The sequence below is a fragment of the Saccostrea echinata genome, unplaced genomic scaffold (assembly GCF_033153115.1).
Source record: "Saccostrea echinata isolate AGI-Se365-2 ecotype Australia unplaced genomic scaffold, CSIRO_AGI_Sech_v1 ptg000023l, whole genome shotgun sequence".
Taxonomy (NCBI): domain Eukaryota; kingdom Metazoa; phylum Mollusca; class Bivalvia; order Ostreida; family Ostreidae; genus Saccostrea; species Saccostrea echinata.
The window spans coordinates 13,644,419-13,650,930 of NW_026889772.1; positions in this window are offsets into that span (position 1 = coordinate 13,644,419).

The following is a 6,512-nucleotide window of genomic DNA, read 5'->3' on the forward strand; positions in this document are numbered from 1 at the left end:
TTATCAAGATTGAAATTTTACTTACATTTAAAAAATCTTTTGTGAGATTCAAGATGGAAAATATGATGGACACACCCGATTTTGTGCGAATGAAGCCATGTTGTGACGCAGGCACTTGAATCGTGGTTACTGGATAAAATACATATCGTAATTAACGAGTCTCTATTTTCTCGAAAATATGTGATTTTTCCGTCAATTCCACGTTTATGTCAATCTGTGCAATCTGTTTGTAATTTTATTAAGGGTTGAGATTTGGCATTTACAACATTAAAAAGAAAACACACACAAGGAAAGAAACAAAATTTATAAACAAAAGGGGGATTCCCGCTTGGAGGCTGATTTCCAAAGTAACAAAAGTGTTACCTATTAAATTTTTTCAACCAATCTGCCATGGAGACGTACCCGTACTAGTGTCTTTTACTTAAGCCCCATCCGTAGTGTTTTATATGCTGTAATCGGACGATTCTATTATTCGGATAAATAAAATTTTAAAAATTGAAACGTCTAGTGTACGCCAATCTGTTTCGGGTATCTGATTGGTCAATAATTTAAACTATAATCTGTCGACCAATCAGATGAAGCGAAATGATTGATTGATTGACTGCTGATTTACGTCTCCTTCGAGAATTTTACACTCGCATAGAGACGTCATCATTTACTGGCCGAGCGCTTGGTGAAGGAACCTAGAACTTGCTACCTGATCGACTTAGGTCAGTCGGTATTTGAACCCACAACCTTCCGATCACGGAGCGAGACCTATACCAACTGAACTTCCGTGACGGTTGTGCGAAACGAATAGGTAACACCAAAACCTCCTTCATTGCTGTTAACGAAAATTATATGTATCCTATTAATAAATTGCCCGATTACGACATATAAAACACTCAGGATGGTGTTTAAGCTTAAAGGGTTTAAGTTAAAGAGACTGGTAGGACTGTCCCCCTATGAGTGATTACTAAAGCATTGAATTCTTATGATAATTTGTCGGCATGGACAGGTGCTGTTAAAGGACCGACGACATCCAAAAATAAGACTTTACTGCTTATATTTACATTCTCTAATTTTCTCTTATTAATTGTTAATTTCGTTCTTTATTATGAATTTAGCGCCTTTCAGTATAGATAACTATAAGTTGTGTTTCATGTAAAATTAAATAGCATTTTAAAGATTTGTACTTTCAGCTATGTTCTGAATAATTAATTGTTGTAGCAATTATTCTATTCCATCAGATAGAATAGAAACAATAATCAATGATATGCTTGTAAAGAGGGTGGTACTAATTAAGAGATTCTTATCTTTCTCATTAAACGATCCCTATCTCTATCATTAACTGAGTTATAATCGCTTAGTCATATAATGTCACATCATACCAGGACATGACAATAAACCCAAAAGTTCCTAGGAAAGTGTTAAAATTTTAATTATGACATAAATCCAAAAGTTTCTACGAAGGTATAACTTTAATTATGTCATAAAACCAAAAGTTTCTAGGAAGGTATTACAATAATTACAGTTACCAATACTTTTTAAGACATTATTTTAACTAAATTCAGTGTGAAGAATACGATGTTAAAAAGATGCATATATTTGTTAATTTACAAGAAAATCGACAGTGTCTAAAAATCATATCAGTGTCTAAGAGATATTAATTGAATGTATAGGTGGGGTGTGTTATTAGATTTGTAGTTTTAGACACGTTTCTCGAAACCTGCGAAGACACACACGTGATGAAACAAATCGTGAACTTAACTGAGAACCTACTTAATACAGCATACTAAACGAATTAACACATTTTCTTACAATCGTGTCTGAAATGTTATTATATATCTCTTGAGTAGGCAGAAATATAAATAGTAAACATCTCTTAAAATATATTTTTACTAATAATAAACAGTCTACCACGGTTTGGGCACACTCCAGTCAAATGGGGAATGTACACTTTTTAGACTAAAAGTCTCTCAGAATGCTGACGTGCGTGATTAATATTTTCTGAAGAATAATCCATTTTTCTTAGAAATGTATGTCAAATTAGTAACTTTTAAGCCCATTCGCATTGAATGGATAATCAAATCAACTTATTTTAATATCCCTGATAAACCAAGCTTTGAATAACTGCTAATGTGGATACACTGTATGTAAATATTACTGAAACTTTCATAACAATTTGTCATATGTGGAATGATATACAAATAATTAACATGCATAAGATTACCTTCAGTGGGAATGATTTTGAAATTTGGGACTTATTTAATACAATTATCAAGTTACATACTTTACAATATTATTTTTAATGAAATAGGTGAAGATAAAGAAAGTGATAGATCTTAAAAAACCTAAAAACGAAACAAATCTTTGACCAGGGCATAAAACACGGACACCTGGAAATTCCAGAGGTAGGGTCAGGTGCCTAGGAGTAGTAAGCATAACCTGAGGACCGGACACACCCACCACGAGCTCTATGTATTGATCGGGTGGACGGATTAATCTATAGCATCATTTAGTATAAAGACAAAGGCCTAACAATTGGTATGAAATATGTTAGTCAAATTACGACACAATCATAGGTTATATATGATTAAAAGGTCATTATAACGCCTATAGAATTTACGAAATGCTGACTTTGTTGAAATCCCTGTAACATCAACTTATTTGCCAGTAGCCTGCCTCAGTTTTAAAATTGATCGTACTCGGCACATGTATAAGGAAATGACGGGTTGAATCAGACACACATTTTGGCTGTAGGAGCCTGTGTTGGTCAACACAAACACTAGCTTGCTTTCTGCAGTTGAAGAATCTAAGTATAGAATAACCTGGCTCATCCTTGCCAAGTGACGCGGAGTGTACGAAGCAAAACAGGGACAGGGAACCAGGCTAAGTATAGAACTGATTGACCCTCTTTAAGTAACCCATTCAAAAATTTCATTGAAACCGAGTAAAGTTTAATGCGAATGTGATTCAGACCTAATTGTTTATTGACGTAAGGCAAAAGTTGATCAAAAGAGACATCATGTATATTTGTCTATTGTGTGATCGATGTTCATAACTCTGCCTATGTCTACGTGTATTGTTAAAAGTCTCATTACATACACACTTGGATATTCTGGGCTTTAAAGATTGTCTACATAACTTATGTGGTCGTTGCAACCATACGGAAATGCATTGCCTAGTTTTCTGATCCCAAATTGTTCTCCTTGTCTACGGAATGGAGTTCTTAAAGTGGAACTTTTAGTTGCATGATTTATTTTCACGAAAATTTTAAGCCTCATTGAAAATATAGAGTGGTCAGACGAACTGAAATATTTATACAGGTGATGATGGTCCCTATTATTTATTGCACACCTATGCCCCGACATTTTTCTTATTTAGTGAACCCTTTGCTTCCCCAATATAAAACAGTCGGCAGAGAATACATACTAGACAATGTTGAAAAGAGCTAGGTTCACATTATCCAATAAATTGTCCTGCCTCTGTACCAATTCACTGACCAAGTCTCAATGTCCCATTTCAAACATCAATATGACGTAGAGACTCAGTGCTTTCATTTCCATTAAAAAGTTTCCTCTGAGAGTCCAGTTATTGAAAAACAGGCTGTGTGAATTGCAATACTCTTGAATTCTGAAGAAAATGGGTATATTCGAGCAGAGAATTAAAATATGAGCCTACCCTTCGATCCAAAAAATAAATAAATAAGATAAAACATGGATTATATTCTTCTGAAAAAGTTCTTTTATCATATAATTGAGTATTTTGGATCAGAGGCTGTGCTCTATGCATAATATTGAAAAGCAGCTTAAAATTTGGGCCATTTAAAAAAAATTCAGGTTTTGAGGATAATGACACAGTTCTTTACATCATAATACATGGACTAGTAAGAAAATTACGTCATTTTAATAGATATGCAGTCACCAAGGGACCAAGTGAAATTCAATGTATTTTCAACTCAAATTGAGCAGTTCAAGTTATGAATTTTCAGAAATTCAGAGGGCCAAAAAGGCCCATAGTAAACCTTGTTTTTTACAAGCCGAGTTTCCCCTAGTCTTAGTATCAAAAAGGTGCTATTATATCAAAGCACCACAAGTTTTACAATTTTGGAAATTGAACACATGGGGTCTGAAAAGGAAATTAAAAAAATATCTATTTTGAAACCTTACACTTTTTTTTTTATTTAAGTGAAGGTAAACTGTATGGTTTGTTTTATACCAAAAGCTGGTTATATGCTGACTGTTTAAATGTCAAATTTATTTGCAATAAAATAATTTATAAATTATACGCTATTTAAAGAACTGACAAATGGACGCCGACGAGAATGTTAATACACTGGTAAACAATTATCAATTCCCATTTAATTTGAATCAGATTGATAGAAAATTGGATATTATAATGAAGCAAACATCATTTTTGTCACTAGCTTGAGAATGATTGATGTCACTCGAGCTAAAGAAGTTTTAGCTCCTTGAGTATTTATTCCAGGACTTTTCTCATGAGTTAATCAAGTAAAAGCAGAGAAAGGGAGTTGAATAGTCGGCGTATGCACATAAAAGGTTTTTGGTTACATAAAGAATAAACTTGATTGGTTGACTAAATATTTCCCAAATTGTACAAGGAATGAGAAGCATTACCATGGGCAAAGTTTTTCAGCATAAATTTGTTTATCTTTGAGTGATAAACTAAATTAAAAAAATAATTCTTAAGTCATTTTTCTTTTCTGAATTTTGTACTAATTACTTTTTTTTTATTTATCAAGTAAAAGGGCTCCCGACGATTGTGACCGGTCGGCAGGGTATTTTTACCCTTTCATGGCATTTGATCGTACATCTGATGTTTTCAAAGTTCCACTTTTGCTCTGCTCTTAATCTGTATTGTTTAATCGGCCTTTTGAGTTTCAATACTGTTCGGTGTCTTAACATTTCATTTTACAAATTTCGCCATTAACGTTTGTAGTTATATCTGCCAACCTGTTAGCACCATTAAATAGCAATAGTACAGTAAAGTACATGTATTCTTTTTCGAGAGTCTGTCACTCCATTTGAAGTCTAGATATTATGTAACTTTGCTGTTTTTCTGTTTTGCAGCTGTTAAATTTTTGTGAAGGTGTCGTTCTCAATTTAGTAAAGATCATCTCCCCTAACATGTAATTTTCTATTAATCCTCATAGGCAGTGTTAAGTTCAAACTCACAATATTTCTGATATGAAAAAGGACATAAATCTATTTTTTTCATTTATGTGTTAAAAAAGATAATTTTCAGCCTTTGTGGTAGAAATTTCAATAATAAAGAAAAAAATACAGACGCTTTAAATGAGGTCAGGACTTTGCATTTTTAATATGAATATCAACTTATGTACAGTTACATGAAAAACAAAACGTATCTATCTATCGATTGAATGAGATTATATCTAGATATATTTAACATACACTATTTCAAAACTGAAGAAAGACATGTTCATTTCTCGTCAAAATCGTTTGTGAATCGAATATAATCGTATCGTGTGACCATCCACCAATCAATTATGTTTGTGCGACTGCATTATAACATTGCACCTAACTCGTAACTGGTTTAACTTCAAATTTTCTATTTTTTTGTAATTAATAAAGGCATAACCTAGTGTATTTTGATTTTTTAACATCATAATTCTTTGATAAATCATTAGTCTTTCAAATGTTTAAGACTGTTGCATGACAAGATAAAAATGAAAAACTGACACAGTCTAACAAAGAGGAATGGAAATCAGCACTGTGCACGTATATACGAGCATAGGCGTCGGAACCGGGGGGGGGGGGTGCTAGGGGGCTTAGCCCCCCCCCCACTTTTTTTGCAAAGATAGACGTAATATAGGCATTGAAAATTGGGTCTTACCTTTTTTCGTTGGCTTAGCCCCCCCCCCCCCCCCCACTTTCAATTAGCCATCCCACTTTCAATTTGCTTCCGACGCCTATGACGAGAGTTTGTGACTGTACAAATTGTCTTTTTGTACATACGTGTATTGTCGTCGGCGACAATATGGACCAGTCCTCAATCCATTGACACATATTGTCATCGGCTGAAAATATTGTCCAGGGCGACATTATGTGCCTACCTTCACTGCACATATTGCCGTCCTACAGTTAGGGGTACTTAACAATTTTTTTGTGTGTGTAGTTTTGTAAATGCAATTTGCGTGTAAATCATACAGACGTGCCTCGTTAGCTATTTCGAATTCATGAGCATTATTGTGACGGTACATATTATTGTCATGTATATATTATCGCCGGCGACGATATGTACCTAACCGACTTCACATGTTGTCGTCCATCGGTATGTAGTGTCGCAGGCTGCAAAACTATAGATGTACTTATTGTCGATGGCGACAATATTTGCCTAAACTTTCTGCACATACTTTCGCTCCACTCTAAGAGTTACAGTAGTATAGATTATGATGTTGCTGCTGAAGATAATATCAAAAATAATAAATTCAATTTTCATAAGATGGCTTATGTTCATTTCGTCAACAACAGTTAAGCAGCTGAAATGAA